The sequence below is a fragment of the Amblyomma maculatum genome, chromosome 1, assembly GCF_055883805.1.
Source record: "Amblyomma maculatum isolate TAMU_Amacu chromosome 1, ASM5588380v1, whole genome shotgun sequence".
Taxonomy (NCBI): Eukaryota; Metazoa; Arthropoda; class Arachnida; order Ixodida; family Ixodidae; genus Amblyomma; species Amblyomma maculatum.
In genome coordinates, this window is record NC_139344.1 from 54,340,873 (window position 1) to 54,356,747 (window position 15,875).

The following is a 15,875-nucleotide window of genomic DNA, read 5'->3' on the forward strand; positions in this document are numbered from 1 at the left end:
TCCGCGTTCGTTTTGGCACCGGAGCACGAATACCGGTATAAGACCCGACGTTGATTCGTCCGTGAAGGTAACAACCTCAGGGTCAACAGTGCACACACGAAGAGAGATGCCGCATTGCTAAAAATTAGAAAAGCGCAGTACATATAGTTTCGTTCTTGCGGCTCCACTTGTGGCTAGCACTGCACTTTCACATTTAATATCCACGCCTGAGAACAGAAAGCAAATCAAAAGAAATAAAAAAAAGCTGGCAGCCCCCATTGAATAGTCGTTCGGCAGAAACTATCAAGTGGCCACTTTAACGAAAAATTTTCAACCCTATACGCGTCGCTGTATCACTGTTGCCCTCGGTCTGCTACTATAGTGAATGAAAACTACCGATAGTACCGCTACTATCGACGTGTATTAGTATCAACAGTGCAGCCACTATCGACAATACCAGTAATCGCGCGTAATCCTTGAAGCATAAACATAGACAGGTTTTCTCGCGTTTTCCGAGCACGCGGAATCGATGAGAGGGCTCAGCTGTTCTTGCAGCCCACGTATCACTGAGAGCTGCAGACATACCCCCCTATAAAATCGCTAGAAAAAATATTTATTCATTGCGCCGCAACAGCGACCATAAAGCTTCCAACCAATCGGAAAAGCGGTCGGACGGATCTGCTTCTGAGCCGAAAGCGTATGGAATTATTACTTCAGCAGTTACTTTAGCCAACTTTCGCGATACCTTAGCCGCTGCTTACATAACACTATAGAAGCTGCTGGCTGGCCATGGTAAGATTGGGTGGAACGCTTTCCGTCAGGACGTAGGCGATGCAGGTCACGCGAGCTCTTTGACTGCATGCTAACATATCTGTGGCAGGAAAATTTTGGCGGCGTTTTCACTGATGTCATCGTGAAACTTCATTCAGGTGATCAGCTGGCTCACAGTCGCCTTCCACGAGCTTGGCTACTTGTGTAAACAAGACGGGCGGCTCTGTTAGGCCTACTGTCAAACAGCTCTTCTCGTTTTGTTCCCCTCCCCACGTGTAGGGTAGCCTACTGGGCAATGCCTAGTTAACTTCCCTGCCTTTCTATTCTATTATCTTTCTCTCTCTCTCTCTCTCTCTCTCCTTGACTTCTGGATGATTAGTGACTGCTTGTCTCCCTTCATTTTGTTTCTGTCATTTCCGTTAACATCTATCGAACTAGCCTAATAGTACTGATAATCTTTTACACTATACTATCCACTGATGTTCCTCCATGCTTAGTTCGGCTCAGCGCTCTCTGAGCTCTGCGGTTTTGATAGCGCGCCCGTGGCACATAGCGCACCCCACAGTCGGCCTCGCGTCCTGCAGAGCTAGCAGCCAGGCGCCAACCTTTTTCATAGCAATCGCGTGCTCGTTTATCGCGATGTCATCTACGTATAGCGAGCCGCAAATGCTAGATATCCCACCCTGCCTCGTGCTATTCGGTGCGCGCAGCCCAAGTATACAGTGGAGGGAACCAACGCTTCACAATTCTTTGCAGCAACCTCGCTTTGCTCTACCCACAGTAGCGGTTACGTTTGCACGGCGCTGAGACGAGGCTGGAAAGGCTGCATCTACAATGTCAGCGTCGCTTGTACATATGATGAGGGTAGCCAGTAATTCGTTTGCGCGCGCATGTGACTGACCCCTTTTCGTGTCCGTGCCAGCACCTCTTCCCTTCCGACCGACCCTGCTTCCAAGCCTCGGCCGCCTCTGCCGCTTTCGCATTCCCCCAAGTAGAGCGACGCGCCGGGCCCCGGCGGCGCGACGATTGCCGATGGACGAATCGGCGCGAAGTTCGGCGCGCGCCCGCAATTATTGGCGGCGGCGTCTCTTTCCTCGGCTGACTTCTTTACGAGACAAATTACGGCTGCGGCTATCGAGGAAGGAAACGGCGAAATTCCCCGGCACGTCCCGGTTTTTGCACTGCTGCCCTTGATTTATGGCGGCTCCCCGACACTTCGTGGCGAGACAACGACGCAGCCGATAACCCGTGGCAACAACAGCCGCCACAGGCACACCGCTGGCAGAAGAAGCCGCACGCTTGCGGTGCTGCGGCCCAGGCGTTCTCCCGTCGGAGTCAAACCCAGCGCGTGAAGTGCGTGCAGGCATTTCGAGCGGAAAGAGGAACACTGCAGAAAGGACAGCGAGTGGAAATAGGGCGAAAACTTTCTGTCAAAGGTAGTGTAGGAAACAAATAAGGCAATGAGAAACAAAACAACACCATCCCCCGCGCGCTGCGCGGCCACGAAGTGCCAGAATAAACGAGCCGGAGACGATAGAAAAACTAATGAAGCGGCATGCCTTCCGGAAAACTCCGCGTAGAGAAAAAAAAAGGTGCACGTATATCGAGGCGGAAAACCCGAAGAAGAAAAGGCGCGCTACGAAACTGGGAGGAACAAATCCTCTGTGTTGAGCTCGACCGTTTTCAAATTTGGTAGTTCGTTTTTGTTTTTTTTCTTTTTCTGTTTATTTCCCGGTACATTTTACGAGAGGAATATGGAGAGGAATAATTAATTGCGCACTTCAGTTTTTTCGCCTTGTCCGGTGCCACAACTTACGACGCATTGAGTTTTGCCACCTTATTTTAGTTTCCTTTTTCTTTCCTGCACCCGATCTGGTGTCAGCGACTTTGACGCCGCCATTTTTTAAGATTGCGAGATTATACTTCTTGCCGGCCAATTTTGATAGCTCATGATAGAAAAAGGAACCGCTGGCAAATCAAATTAAAAAGCAACCATAGCACTTGCGCTAAAGATTAGTGTAATTAAGAAGGAATTAGGGGCGTGTACAGAGCCTCTTGGCTCGAGCATATTCAGTCACACGAACGACTGAGTGTTGCGAGAATCAGCAACGCAGCATCACGGAGGCTTTCAAGCAGTGACCGCAGCTTAAATGACACAGAGAATTTTGACAGCTGACGATAAACTAGCTTATCACCCGGAATATTCTGCAATAGGCTCACATTTTGCCGGAGACATTCGGCGGCAAGTCTTTTCTTAAGAGGCACGTGTAGTCTCCTGCATGCACCGTCGTCGATGACAGAGTTACTGCAGATGCTAGCTCTTCAGTGGAGCTCGCAGTATGGAAGCTTCTTTTTTTTTTTTTTTTAATATGTCAGCCCCCTTTTCTATGTAGATTTAGCGAAATCGAATGAGGCAAGCGAGGAGAAACAAAAAAACTAAAACGACAGAAGTTTATTGTGCTCCTGAAGACACGAAATGAAGAGGGCACAGTCAGTGAGCACGCTTAAAGCAAAGAGCCGTATTGAGCTGAGAAAAGTTCATCGTACGGTTAATATAAAAAAATAATTTGGCATTTTAAAGAAACCAAAGAACCCAGCTAAGAAACTTGATTATCGTTTCTGAAGCTGTCTTGAGTTTCGTTTGTACGAAGGCGATAAAGGCGGATCGAGTATAAAGCGTCGGAGAGAGTAAGGCCAGCCCCACTCAGCGACTGTTCGATCTTGGCGAGTCTAGACTCGAGCGACTGCAGCGACGCTAAGTGTCGATCAGCGCATGCAGCGCAAACGTAAAAAAAAAAAGAAAAAAGTGGTCGACGATTACGTTACTTTCTAATGCGACATTTGAGCGCAGCTCGTCAGCAGTTTCACCTTTTCGATAGATTGAGGCAAACATTTCGAGGAAGACATGTATGTACAATTACAGACTTTTTTTTTAACTCTCACACATATTTTTTCATGAAACAATCCACTAACACTTCTCTACTGTCATGAAGGAAGCTTTGTGGTCAGAGAAATGAAGAGAGCAATTAAGTTATCAGGAGGTCTCGGGAGGCAGCGCGTGGGCCCATAGGAACGTCGCGCGGCGAAGAGATAGCAGCGACTGGCTGATGCCGCCGACGCCGCTAGAGAGTCAAGAAAACGTGGCTCTGCGTTTCGGCTTGGGATGCACGCACCGTGATTCGTTGATAGCGAGCCGGCGCTTCGGCAACCGGAGAACACCGTCGCCGCCACGCAGAAAGAGGGGGGGGGGGGGGGGGGTATATAGGACCGAGCCGAAATAGGACCCGAAATGTTCAACACCGGCTGCAGATGTGGATTTTCGCCACCTGCTGTTGACTTGCGCAGGGACGAGGACGCAAAGAACACGGATTCTCCAGGAAGTGGTACTGTCGGCGACAAGAGACGAAGATTTCTTCGAGTGGAAAACAGACAACACTAAAAGCAAAAACTTTCGCCAGTTTCTGGCAGAAAACGAGTTGCATGACTTTCTGTATAGTATGCCTTATGACAAGTTATCGAAATAAAAATAAAAATCTCACCGCTTCCCTAGCTCCCATTCATGCTCTGTCCACGAAAAAAAAAAGGAGTTGCAAGGATGATTACGATGCTCTCAAACTCAAAATTTGAGCACAGCTTTTCCACGTTTTAGCGAGATATTGAGGCAAGGGATTTGAGAGATGCTCGTACATGTATGTATGTATGAACAGTTACAAAGCACTATTTTTTCACAAGCCAACGAGAATTTCTAAGAAGAGAAATTCTCGTTGGCTCGTCACTTTCCCTTGGTGACAGTCGCAACGGCACCACCCGCGAGGAAATCAAACCGCCGAACGGGCGCATATTGATGTGACCTCATTGCAATCGAATCGCAAACACCGTGTAACCTATTTCTCACACCTCCATTTTTTTTTTCAAGCTGCGCCTTCTTAATTTTGCCTATCGCTAAAGTTCTGACGACACCGCTATCTACGCCTTCATACTATAGGGAACGCGTTGCGCCCGTACCAGCTGATGTCTTTTAAACGCGCTGTTTGTTTCCTCTGCTTTTGTTTGTTTAGCCCCAACAGCATACCCCTGATGATGGGCCCGGCCTGGTGAAGTGCAAGGTCAGAAGCAACCACAGGAAAAAAAGCAGCGAGCCGCGCTTCCCCAATTCCCCAACGCAATAACAAGAGCTAGCGAGAGAACAGAAGACAACAAAAACATGAAAAGAATCGCCGTTACCACGCGTCGAGCGCTAAAAAGCTTCTTCGCTTTACAACGCGAGCACGCGGGGCGGTTGTCAGGGCCCCGTACAAGCGGCACCGACCGCCTGGGCAAACTGGCGCTGTCCCGCCGCTCGGGGCGTTTATGGCGCTGTGCGGTGACTAGCAGTGGCCCCCAGTGCGCGTGGGCTGCCCCCAGGGACGCTGGCTGCGAGCGTGTCGAGGGACGATGGACGAGGTCTCCTCCCCCGTAGCGAGATGGAAACGAGCATCGGTGTGTGATGCACAACTGTCAGCGGGGGGTTGCAGGCTTCCGATGGGCGACGCCGACGAAGAGCAATGGAGACGCATGACCCCGACGCGCACTACTACGCAGTACGCGGCGGGCGTGTGCGCGTCCGTGAACGGGTTCGCCGCGAGCCGACGGAATGAAGTGCGGGTGTGCGAGCAGACTACTGCACAACCATGACGCGTTGTTTGCTCTCGTCTGTGCTGCGGTCTTCGCTGTCTGCGCGGCGTTTAGATTGGCACGGGGCGCGACTCGGGCTGCCTGCCGGATGCGATGCCACGCGGCCCGCGCCTAGGCTGCGTACGCCCCCGACGGCGTGCAGTGCGCGATGATTGCAATCATGGGACGCTGCCCTTCTTCGCCGAATGTCGCTGCCAAAGGCTGCTGTGGTGCCATCTTGAACATTATTGCGAATTTAGTTTGCACGGCTGTCACTTTGCTTCATAGTGAGTCTTCAGAGCGCTGGCGAGGACTTTGTGCTGCCCGTTCGTTCCAGCTCAGCCGCATCGAAGGTGCTTGACAATGAGCTAGAAGAACCAATCGGCAGAGGCTGCGCAACTCGTAAATCAATTACGAAGCAAGCTCATGGAAAACAAGCACGGATGTAGAGTCATTAGCCAGCAGTCTAGATAAACTCTGAAAAGGAAGCGAGCAAACTTTATCTGCGAGTGGGACTTTGATTCGAATTTCTATGAGAGCGATGAAACAATTTTGCTGTTGAGTATCTCTCGAAACGTGAAGGAAAGCGAGCGGCGTTGTCAAATAAATGCATCGCCCTGTCCTCGACAAACACGGAGAGCGACACAAGAGGAAACAAACGAGCACATTGAGGGGGATCTTTGTTTAGAAGAGTTCAGAAGCCCTCCGCCTCGAATGAAGGCGCGTAGCGCAACGCGATTAAATGGCGAGAAATAATAATAATAAATGAAAACAGCAAGGCGCCTCTCTTGCAGATCTCAGCCACGGCTTCACTTTGCAGCGGCTGCCGCGAAAGAACACTAAAAGGCCGGCTGTACAGCGGAACTGCCCGAAACAAAGGCCGGCACGGCTGAAGCGCACCCGCAGAGGGACGGGCGAGGATGCGGCAAACAGGCGCAACAAACTTGCAAAGCGGGCAATCACTGCTAGACGCAACGAGCCAAATCCCTCGAAATCCCTTCCGTCGCGATGGCTTAAGCTCCGAAACAATAAGGTTTCGTTTCGCGCAGCTTTATTACTTCTTTTCCGCCTAGGTAATCAGCGTCCGCGTGAAAGAGGCTTGGGTTTCGCGAACGACGAACGCAGTTCGCGCACGGAGCGCCCTCTCACAGCGAAACAGAGAATGACAAACGCGGGCGAACGAATATCCGGCGAAATGCACGGTTTGGTCGCGAGCGCTCTTCATGGGTGCGCATAAAGAAAAGTGCTTCGCTTCAACCATGGCTTTGGGCACTGCATGGGGCCACTTGCGCCGAGCCTCGTCGATGCCCGTGCAGACTTTTCGCATCGCTCATCATTTTCGTGTCTGCGCGCTACTCTGAAAAGCGGGCATGTGCGCGCGACCGTCTCCCGTGGTTAGAGTTCCCAACCGTCCCAGGATTTTGCCCAACTGACCTTCATTTTCAGTGAAGACTTCCGACTTGCCCTTGTTGGGAGAGCGATGTTTCCGGACTGAAGTCTGGGTGTTTTCGTAGCTCGTATAGCATGCGGCGAAGAAAATGACTCGCACTTTCGGCCTGCTCACATCTCTATCAGCAAACGCGCTGGGGCCATTGGGCGCGCTGCAGAAGCATTGAGCAGCCCGTCGTGCTTAGCGCAAGTACCACAGGCTGACGTAGGATGGCGCGCCGTCCCATGCATGCCTGCAGCGAAGATACGGACGATAATGATATTGCTATAGAAGTGTAGCAGGCAGCGCCTGCATTCAAACCTCATTTGTCCATCTTTCATTTGCAGGGTGAAAACTGTGGTGGAGACTCCTTTATTTCACACGTGCAGTGGCTGTGTCGCCGACGAAGCAATGTGCTACCGTTCGGTCTGTATTGCATAACCAGAGCTACGGGTGGAAGATGAACTTCTTTATGAAGTGCGAAAACATTACATTCTGAAGCAAGATAGCGTTCTGGCAGCTGGTAGTACAGTTTCAAGAGGCCACAACAGTTGCGAATAGAATAGAAACTGCCTGTTTTACATTTGTAGCCCCGCCGGGGTGGCGCAGTGGTTAGGATGCTCGACTACTGCCCCCAAGGATGCGGGAAGGTGGTGAAAACATTTATTAGGGTGTACAAGAAACAGGAGGTCGAATCCCGGCCTCGGTGGCCGCTTTTCGGCTGCGGCGAAAAGCTAGGCGCCTGTGTGCTGTGCGATGTCAGTGCACGTTAAAGAACCCCAGGTGGTCGATATTTCCGGAGCCCTCCACTGCAGCGTCTATCATAGCCTGAGTCGCTTTTTGGTACGTTAAGCCCCCAAACCAAACCAATACCCCGTCCCCCTCCATTTCGTCTTCCTTCATTGAAGAGTTCGTAACCCTACCCGTGACACGCCAACTGCCGTTACGCGTAAGGACGCAGGGCCGGAGAAATTTCTTGACGCCGAAAATTCCGCGAATTTGGCAGAACAGTGTGGTTTCTGCAGCTTGGAAACATTTTGCGTAATTTGCCCATTTTTCGTGACCGCACACTAAGCGTGTTTAGAAACGCTGCCTGTTTTATGAGCTGCTCTTAATATGCGATTTAGCGCGAAAAGTACATTGTTGAAGCGCACCAGCTCGCGCGTTTTCTCACTCTGGCGCCGACGCTGCCGACGCCGCCAGTTTTTCGCTGCATGTGGTTCGGCACGGCGACGGTGCGTCGGCGTTTCGCCGCGCCGCACGCATGAAGTTCGCAGAGAAAGTTTGCTCCATGTGGGTGGCCCTTTATGCCTTGAGCATGAGCGGAGAAAGGAAATACGCATCGACCTTATTGTCTGAAAATAAATACAGCAGACTAATAAAGTACTAATATGGAGACCGTCGTGGGATAACTTTAGTATGCCATTGCCAAGCACTCTATAAATCCAGCCGTTCGACGTTACCGTTGCCCGTGCCTTAGAGCTTGGCAGCACGGTTTGGTCAAACCCAACAGTAACTTCGAGGTGCGCTCCTCTCCGTTTAAAATCGCATTTGCCGTGCGATTGAGAATTTCATCTCCGTATGCCACGCAAAATGCGCGAAACGATCTGCGGCGATTGAGTCGTGGCTTATGTGCGGTTTTTCTTCGTATTAAAGCAGACTAAACTTCTCTGTTTGCCTAAATCTCCCCTTCTTACTCATTTCATCACCTCTAACACTAAACGTGTGACAGTGCTCGCGCACAAAATGAATCGCGAGACGCCGCGGCCTTGCGAGGCATGCAAGAGCAAGTAGCAAAGGCCCCACAGCGAAGCGATGAAAAGTTTCACACTAGCATCAGTGCACGAGAAGAAAAAAAAATGGGGGGGGGGGGGGGGGCGATTAGAGGTAAAAGGAGCTAAAAAACACATGAAACGCCATGCACCCAGGCTCCGCGCGATGAACGGCGATGTTGAAACGCGAGAAAATAGATGTTTTCCGAGGAGAGCGCAGGGGCGACGCGTAAAACAAACAGGCGCGGCGATGAGTCGCGTTCCCCATGTTTCTCTCGGCGCCAGCGCGCGCATGCAACACGGCCGCCGCTACGCCAGCGTCATCTTCTCGAGTCCTGTCCCTGACGACCTGCTGAAATACGCGCCCTGTCTGCGCGTGGACTGCTACCCCGCTGCGTCTCGGAGGGCATTTCGCTCGCGGCTGTCGCCTTCCTCTCTAGAAGCGTTTTCTCCATTATATTTCCTTTTCGGGAGAAGCACCGGTGGTTCCGCTCAATCTGTGGTTGACTGGTGTTGCTGCTACTATACGCGCTGCCATCATCGACGTCGCTCCGTGGCTGCAGGAAGGAGGAAACAAGGCGCGGTTGTCGTGGCGCGCGGTGATTACCGTCGATTGCCGTCGTTAGCCGCCTGCACTATGGTAGAGATACTTTCCCATGTCGTTTCTTTTTTTCTATTTTTATTCTCGATGGACGTTCGTACTCGTGCGCACACACAGCAAAAATGCGTTTGGTCGGCAAATGTTTCGTAACGTAACATATACATGCGGCGTCCTGAATAGTAGGCGCTGTAATGGGAGACAGTAGGAAGGGAGTAGCCTAGGCGGTTTTTTTTTTTTTTTTTTTGTTCCGACAACTGCCTTCTCAACAATCACTAGCAAGTTTACTGTAGGAGAACAGTGTCAGGAAATGAGATTTAAGAAAGGGATTGGAAGTGCGTCCAACATGGCCAGTACGTACGCTTGCCAAAACACTGTGATATGCCAGCAGGGGATAATGACTGATTTAATTATTTGCTCTGAGCCGCTTTGGTGACGACCACCGTTGCAATCAGCCCCCACTGAAATCGTGCGAGTCGCGCGGAATCTTAGGCCGCGTTTAGTTCTCACTTGCGCGCAGCTTTTCTTGGAGAGCACTAAACGCACTGCACTTCATGCAAGCGCCCATACACTGTAACTGTCTCCCGAAAATAGCCCCACGACTGAGCAACGAAGTCTGCCTCTGGGTTGAATTCGTAGGCTGGAGCCCTGAACGTATCGCGGGATCGAGATGTCTGATGATAGGCCGGGAATTTCGGAACGGGGGCGCCTTCTCGGCGCTGTAACCTCCGATAATATACTTCAGATAGCAATGCGAAGAAAAACAGCACATTATTAGAAATAAAAGCGCAGACTCTCAGGCGGGGTGCTACGCGTAACGGTCGCTGACGGCGAGCGCGGTCCGCGCGCCCCCGCGTGATCAACGGGAGCGAGGCGACGGCCGACCCCCAGGTGCAGAAGCTGACGACCTGGAAACCGATTCCATATCTCAGAGGCGGCACCCACCCCCTCCCGCGGGCGCCACCGATGACACGCCCGGCGCCGCGCGGCTCTTTAAGCCGGCCAGGTTCATTTCGGCTGGCCCCCGCGTGTCTGCTCCTCCGGCGGGGGGTGCGCGCGTTTTCACCGCCCAGATCCCTTCCCCGCCCCCTCCTGACGGAGGAAGGAACCACCAGTGCGCCTGATGTCATTCCCACCCGGCGCGAACACGAGCGGTTTCCCATGCACCGCAACCCCACCCAGCAGCAAATACGAGCGTCAGGCTTGCGCACCTACGCTCCCGGCCTAAACGACGCCCTCTGCACCGCCCTGGGACACTGGTAGTTGTGGCGGCGTAGTAGTAGTCCCGCCAGGGCGGACCACCTGCGCCTGTGCAAGGCGCATCGAGCGCGCAGCCGACGGGCTCGGACAGCCGGCTGATGATGCACCGTGGGCAGTCACCTGTCTGACTCTGGAGCACGCAGCGCCAAACTGGCCGCAGGTGAAACGGCCTGTTCGCAAATATTGCTGCGACCATCTCGCGAACCGACACCAAGCCTTGACGAGACGTACGAAACCCTCGCATGACTCTAGATGACCTCGAGGGGCTCGACGGCGTCACTTTAGCCTATTTACACCGCGCTATTATTAACTGTCTCCGGACAGAGATTCAAGTTCACCACGAGAAAACACCAGAGACTAACTCGTAACGCTCTATTTCTTCTTCTTCTCCCCTCTATTTCGCCAACACATGTCTGTTGCTTTCAAATCTTCGTTCTCTTCGATCATCGACGCAGTACTTATTGCAGCGGCAGCGGGCGGAATACGTGAATACTTTACAAAAAAGACCCTACAACGGGAAGAAGTGGGATAACGGTATTTCTAACGGCGCTCGCCGACAATGAGATGATTTCATTCTGCCCAGCACGTCGTCGCTAGTCTGGCGCGCATTATTTATGAGGTTACAGAATAATGGCGATAAAAGGGCATGCAGTAATCGGTGAAGTTGTCCCCTTGTATAATCATGGATGGAGGGGAATATTAACAGCGTCGGCTCTTGACGCGTGCTTGCATGATCATGCGCGTGCAATTATGCATTAAATATTCGCAGCAATCCTGATGGTCCAGTGCGTCTAGTGGAAACCAAACTCTTGAAAATACGGAAGGCGCTGACTGCGGCGAGGAGAGCATAAAAAGAACTGCACGAAATTTCGCCTCTCCGAGAACAGCAGATTGGGAACTCCAGGTAATCGAAATGGGACAGACGGTACGTGGTTGGCACCAGAAAGGGACATGCAAGTCGGAACACTAGAAGGCAGCTTTTAGGGAGAAAAATGGAGCGTCTAATCTAATACTTGCAACATTACAATGGCTAATCGCAGTTTGTATCAAGACAACGCTGGATGCTTGAGACAAGAACAAAAGACTCAGAAGCACAGACAGAGAAACAAAAATATGTGATGGTCCATTTGTGCTTCGGAATGAGAACAGGCAGCAAGCAGAACGCTGGCCCTGACTTCCGCTCATGACGGCACATGCCACGTGTTGCTGCTTTTGGACGTGCAGTTCCGGGAGGAGTGTTAGTTTGCTCGTGACTAGCGCAAACAGCCATTGAAATGTGCGGCATATTCGAGATGGAGTCGACGAGGGTGCGACGGAAACCTGCCTGGCACAGGCAAAACACCAACCAATGAGGAAACTCTCTTCACGTTTCAGCTCCCGCCACGGCAGCCTTGTTTCTTGCTCACCCAAAGGTGCAAGACATAACTGCGGCGCCGTCCCTCGGGTCTAGCTGCGAATTCTGGCGCTTAGACGATTTACAACAAATAAGCGAGGTGTGCGCGCGAAGACATACGCGCGACCTGACGCCGGCGAGGACCGCTCGAGAGAGCGCCTTCTCCACGACGGGTGGGCACACGGACACGTGCAAAAGCGAGGGCGCAGCACCGCGACCCCCGAGGGCCCCCGTGCTGCGTGACGGGAGGTCGGCGCTGCAGCGCATAACACTCGCACTCTCCCGTCCTTTCTCTAGCTGCTGACAAACGACAAAATTCTCCGCGAGGAAAGAAATACTGCCACCCGTCCGAAGGCGCGGCACGCAGCTCTTGGGGCCCAATCGAGTCCGAGCCGTGTAGTTTCGCTGCCGATAAGATTGCCGCTCCTCCACAAGCGTTGGCCGACAAGACAAAGAAGGGTCTCGAGTGCGCTTCGCTTGCCCTGTGCAGACTCGAGCAAACTGCGCGAGCGGCTCGTGCTTTTGAAGCGGCGGAAAAGGCTCGGCCTTCCCGCCTCGCGTCCCGCCACTCTGACGGACAAGACCTTCCCATGCCGAGGCCTGCCGTCGTCTACGCAACCAGCTCATTTGGATTACGAGAGTGAACATCTCTCTGCGTTAATACATATTCGCGTAACCTTCCTTTCCCACCAAAGGAATATACACGAGTCACACTGCATGATGAGAAAACACGCAGATCACATGCTCTGCCAGAGGAACAGGTCTGTGGAATGAATGGAGAACTCGGGAAAACCTTTGTCCAGCTTACGTGAATTGTGCGTAAAAAAAAAAAAAAATGTACCCGGCAACGCGACAATGTAACTCAGAGGTACAGGAATGTGGCTAAACCCGTGTCTCTGCGTTGCTTCCGTCTGTTACCGAACAAAAGCTGCATGCATATTTTATATCTTGAAGGATAGCAATTTTCCCGCGGAGCAACGTGCCTTCCTTCTTCCTGATGCAACTCAGCAGAGAGAAAAACAGTGGCATATACAAAACGTGGTGTAACTTACCGCACCCGTGGGAAAAACTTCCCAAGCGCCGGGTGGAATGGATTTGCTGGGACCAGCGTTTCTAGAAAAGAAATGCGCACACCACAAATCGACTTTCTGGTCGGAATGGAGAAAAAGCAAGGGGGGGAGGGGGGGGGGAAGACCACCCCGTGTGCAGCCAGCGAAGCAAACCATATCTGTGCAGCGTTCTAACGTGGTTAGTTTTTGCACGAGGTCCGATCACCACGGCAGATATCGTGTCGTGCGACCGGTTACACTGTCTTTGCTCATTGCTCTTCTGTTATACCAACGGGTCGGTGCCCTGATTACATCGCCGGTCTCTCCTGAAATTACCCGTTAGAACGCGTCGTCACATCGGCGGCCACAAGCGGGGCGACATGCGCTTTTATTTCTTCGAGCGCATTACGCCAGCAAAAATTGCGCTAATGGCGCAATTAACGCCTCGTGCAGTGCAAATACCGACGCCGTTGCACATTTCCAGCGTTCGCCCAGCAGCAGCAGCCAAATGGTAACGATCGCCATCTTGTTTAGTAATCAGGTGAGGAACGCCCGGGGTGGTCCTCTTGCATTATCATCGCTTCGTGCAGCCATTAGTCAACGCCCGCTCCGCGCCGACGGCAGTTGCAGTGTGTCGGCCGGAGCCACTGGCGGTAATCAAAGGGAACCAAGTTCCGACAGGAGCAGCGAGACCCGCCAGTTTCGCCTTGGGTTATTCGGAAATGCATTAACAGGGATCCGCTTTCATTTGAGGCCAGCACGCGCTGCTATTCGCACGATGTGCCGGTTTCTCTTTTGATTTGTGCTCCCTCGCCTCTCGGGCACTTGTTGGTTCGTAACAAAGCCGACCCGCGAACTACCCATTGACGCAATTTACATTCCCCATTCATCGCCAAAAAATAACGACCACGGCTCACGAGAGTGAGAAAAACGGGAACAACAAGAAATATATTTCCAGAGTGAGCCCGCAAGAAGAAACGCATCCGACAAGCGGGTTTGTGTGTGGGATGCGTTCCTCTGCGCTGCCTGCACACTTGCGAGTAACACAGAAGTGACCAGAGACAATGTGTAACTAGTTCTTTTTGAGCCAGCCACCTCCCAAACAATTTGGAGTGGGAACAACCGCTCGAATAAGTTATTCAGTGCCACAATCTTATGTACTCACAGCAGCCAAGAGCATACGGACGTCGCAACTACGCTTCGAAGAATATGCCGGAGAAAATTCTCCCGCAGGTACTTTGCTTCAAACTTCGTACAATAACAAGTTTCCGGAGTTGGTCACTTCAGTAACAAGGCTAAAATTGGTTACTCGGCGCAAGTGACGTGGAGGGGAAAGCCAAGGACTTACCGGCCGGAAAGAGAGGCTGTGCAGAGGTGCAAGCCGCTCCCGCGCGACTACACAAGTGGGAGGGGACACAAACGCCGTCCGAAGCGGCGCAGCGGCAACACGCCGCCGGTATCCACACGCGGGATGGGGATGGACCGAACGAGCAGACACTTCGGATGCTCCGATGCTGTGACGGCCGCTTGTCCGCGCTCACATGCTGCCGGCGCCGCCAGACACGGCTGCCGCGCGGTGAAGCCTCCGCTGCAGGTCACACGGGAAACAGTGCGAGCTCGGGGCTCGAGTCCCGACTCCCGTCTCGGCCACGCGCGTTCTGCCCGAAAGCCCACCTCGCGCGCGCGCGCCAGGCGCTCCCCCCGCAAGCGGGTGCGAGGAGGAGAACGAGCATAAACGGAGGGGAGGCCCGAAAGAAAGGAGGCGCTAGGCCGATGGGCCCGTCTCTTCTCGCCTTTTACTGTTTGAATAGGGGAGAGCGTAAACGTTGAAGGAAAGGAGGAAACGCGCGCGGGCTGGTACGCCGCCTGTACGCGGCTTGAGCAAACTTGGGCCACGAATCGACGCTGACTGTGGGAAGCAGGCATCGCTTCATTTCGGCCGTTGCGCCGGGCCGCTTGTGTGCTTGTGTGTATACACTTCATTAAAACTTCCTGCTGGGCGAATTGGTAGTTCATCTTAGTGTAGGGTTTTTTAGCGCAAACAAAGACAAAGACAAGAAAGGCGAGACGTACACACACGCGTGCTTGTGTGTGTACGTCTCGCCTTTCTTGTCTTTGTCTTTGTTTGCGCTAAAAAAAAAAAAAAAAAAAAAAAAAAAAACCCTACATCAAGTTGTGTGTATAAGCGTCAATTTTTCGGTCTGCTCGCAAAAGTGAATGAAGCTTGATCGGTTGCAATCTGGTGCGTTGCGGTGAATTTGTATTCACAACCTGAGCGATGGCACACAACCTGTGCAACGCGCACGATGTTCAACACTGACGCGTGACTCGTTTTAAGTGAAGAATACATGCATTTCAGTAACCCTGAACATGACGCCGAACGTCCATATGCGATCTCAATGGGTTCACAAATTCAGCTTCGAGACACATGAAAACATCACCGGCACAAGCATGCCATACGGCAGTTCGGCACCAAGAATTGACTTGGAACGACGTATTCTTTTTCTTAAAAAAAAAAAAAAAAAAAAAAAAAAAAAACGCGAGAAAATAGTAACCATTTGGCTGAAAAGTCCTCTTTTTTTTTTTTTCTTTATTGCACGAGCTTCCTCGACAAGTATTTCACCAGTTAATGCCCGTATCATTTTATCATCTTAAATGGCAGTGTGGTCCAGAAAACCACGGCATGGTGAACACGATCGTTGTATGAAAGTAAACCCAGCCTTTTATCTACTGTCGCGCCAAGAGCACCCCAATTTTAAACAAAAACTGAGTTGAAACTAAGTTGTGCCCGGACAGCTGTGATCGCGAAAGAAGTAGCCGCCACCCATAAAAGTTCTGAACACGTAGACGCGGTAAATACTAAAGAAACCTTTTCTGAGTGAACTAATTTTTTAGTTATCATCATACGATTCTTGAAAATCTCCATGCGGCTTTACACATTGGTGCGATCCAGCGATACCATCTAAATGTG

At 52.0% G+C, this 15,875-nt stretch overlaps 1 protein-coding gene across 1 annotated transcript in view; it reads right to left on the reverse strand.

Annotated features, from left to right (window-relative positions):
* The window catches only part of LOC146202399 (discoidin domain-containing receptor 2-like), a 187,477-nt gene extending 173,020 nt beyond the window's left edge, over positions 1-14,457 (reverse strand). Inside the window, 1 exon segment of the mRNA XM_084588148.1 lies at positions 14,253-14,457. The gene's annotated coding sequence lies outside the window, so the exon portion shown is untranslated.
* Positions 14,458-15,875: the final 1,418 nt, after the last annotated feature.